At 46.6% G+C, this 2,368-nt stretch overlaps 1 protein-coding gene and 1 long non-coding RNA gene across 3 annotated transcripts in view; one reads left to right on the top strand and one right to left on the bottom strand.

The window, feature by feature from the left end:
- kcnq3 (potassium voltage-gated channel, KQT-like subfamily, member 3) overlaps nt 1-2,368 on the bottom strand; it is a 56,994-nt gene that overhangs the window by 21,696 nt on the left and 32,930 nt on the right. The gene's annotated exons all lie outside the window — the stretch shown is intronic.
- Nucleotides 1-2,368, top strand: part of LOC107833807 (uncharacterized) — an 11,536-nt gene that overhangs the window by 3,062 nt on the left and 6,106 nt on the right. Inside the window, exon 2 of the long non-coding RNA XR_001659576.1 lies at nt 1,899-1,906. This is a non-coding gene — a long non-coding RNA (uncharacterized LOC107833807). The remainder of the gene's footprint in view (nt 1-1,898; nt 1,907-2,368) is intronic.

The following is a 2,368-nucleotide window of genomic DNA, read 5'->3' as shown; positions in this document are numbered from 1 at the left end:
CGGACTTATAACGGGAAACCAGTACGGGAACCAGCAGTAATACTGGGAACCAGCAGTAATACTGGGAACCAGCAGTAATACTGGGAACCAGCAGTAATACTGGGAACCAGCAAAAATACTGGGAACCAGCAGCAGGACAGGGGACCAGCAGTATACTGGGAACCAGCAGCAGTAAACCAGGATCTTCCATAAGTCCTGGACCCATCAGCTTCCTTCCCTACATGAACAAACATGCAGCTGCTGCTAAATAAGCAGCTTGTTGCTTCTGACGCTGGAGAAGCACGTCAAGGTTCATCCAGGGTCTTTGCAAGAACGAGTCACGAAGTTCCCCTAAAATGTTTTTCTGAAAGGTCGGCTGGCCGATGTTGACCTCTAGCTGACCTGTGTGAGACCTTCATCCGTGTCTCTGCTAGCTTACAGAACGGAGACGCTGTGGTGAAAATTCAAACGTGTTCTGCATCATTCATGATCCTTCAGCCGAACCCTGAGCTCCACCAGCGTCTGTTTGGATCCTGTTCTTTAAAACGATGCTTGAACCTGCCTTAGATTGGATTAGATTAGACGTGTGGTCCATTAACGATGCAGCGCCCAGAACCGTTATCTCGGATCAAACGCGTCGGAGAGCTTCGCCTCCTAATGCAGGAGTCTTGTTCTCCGCAGGGAGCGCCGGCGGTGACGTCAGCAGACGGAGCCGCAGCGCCGAGGCTCCACCAAATTAAAGCCTGTTTCTCTGCTCAGGGATCCAGGATGGAAAACTCCAGTTCTACTGGATGTTCTGGTTCTGCTGGACGTCTGGGGGTTTACTGGGCTTCACAATGAGAGACAGAAACAAGACGACTGCTGTGACACTTCCTCAGATGAATGTTTAAGGTTTGGATTCATGATTTATAAAGCAGAGCAGTTTATCGGCAGCATAAATCCTGGGATTAGTTTTGATGCTTTTTATGCTTTTCTTCTCATTCTGCTGCCTGGAAACATAAATCCAGACAGATCCAACAAACGAATCCCATCCAACACGAACAAAGGCTGCAGAGAAACAAAGTGGATCCATTTTTGTGAATGTTTGTTGCTTTATTTGTAGTTTTTTCCACAAATGTTGTTCCATATTTCAAAGCTTGAACGGTTCCTGTTGATTTCTGACCATCATCAGGTCTTCTAACCACAGGACCATAAACCTGCTCATACATGCAAAGCCACGACTGACCTTGAATATGTTATGAATCAGAGATGAATAATGAGGCTCTGAAGGTCACGTCTCCCAGTTGCCTCGTCTTCATGATGCTCAGATGTTTTTTCGCCCCGGGGTACGAGGGGTCACTTATTTACAGCCTGGTGCAGCATGTGGACGGATCTTTAAGCGTCAACATGTCTGAATCAAAGGAGGAAGTTTAACCGCAGTCGGCTGTTTGAGTTTAAACACCTAAAAAGTTTGATATTTAATGGCGTAAATGAGTCGGTCCCAGCAGAGCGAGGAGTTTTCCTCTGATCCTCCTCTGATTAATTAGCCTGAAGTCGCAGCTGCGTCCCTGCTCACCGACAGACGGCTTCATGTTTCTGTGGGTTTCATCTCCAGTTCCTCCTCTGTGAGGAACAGCAGAGCTCACGAAAGACGAGATTCATTATCTGCTTTGGTTCTGCATTACAGCTCCACCCGAATCCGGAGAGCTGTTTCTGAGTCTGAGGTGTGAAAAAGTCTGGGTTAGGGTCTGGTCACTTTTTATTCATCAATAAATGTACAAACGTTTTTTTTTTATAAATGCCATAAACAACGTTCATGTGTTTCCTGAATTTTAATGCTGATTGATTAAATTTGCTCGGATGCAGACAGATCTGAGACCTCAGAGTGTCGCGTCTCATCTGCAGTAGCTTCTTGGAGTCAGTCGACACGAGTCTGTCAGCTCGGGGTGTCAGTGATGTGACGAGGACAGAGCGGGACTGTGAGGACATGGAGACGTCCAACAGGTCCAACAGATGAGCTCCGTCTGCAGGAATCAGGTCACTGGATGTTTCCTCTGACAAGCAGGATTTCACTGCAGATTAATACAACCAAGAAATAATAAACCGCTGAACCTCACAGCCTCTACAGACCACAGGCAGCAGGTGAAAGGTCATGAAAGGTCAGTTAGTAAAACACTGAACCAGTCAGGCTGTTTGAAGGGCAACGCTGCTTCTCTCTAAAAACAAGATGGCTGCCGGACCTGCTTTACAAAACAAGAACAATAATTTAATTTGTTTAGCCATAATGGACAGCAAACCAAACACCACATTAGTACAAACAACCCCAAAGCATGGTGGAGGAGGGATCATGATGTGGGACTGGGTGGAAGCATTTTGTCCTCTAACTGGGAAGAACTTATTACACTGTCAT

This window comes from Poecilia formosa, unplaced genomic scaffold, assembly GCF_000485575.1.
Source record: "Poecilia formosa unplaced genomic scaffold, Poecilia_formosa-5.1.2 Scaffold459, whole genome shotgun sequence".
Lineage (NCBI taxonomy): Eukaryota > Metazoa > Chordata > Actinopteri > Cyprinodontiformes > Poeciliidae > Poecilia > Poecilia formosa.
Note: the sequence above shows the minus strand (reverse complement) of the source record. Positions and strands in the feature narration are given on the sequence as shown.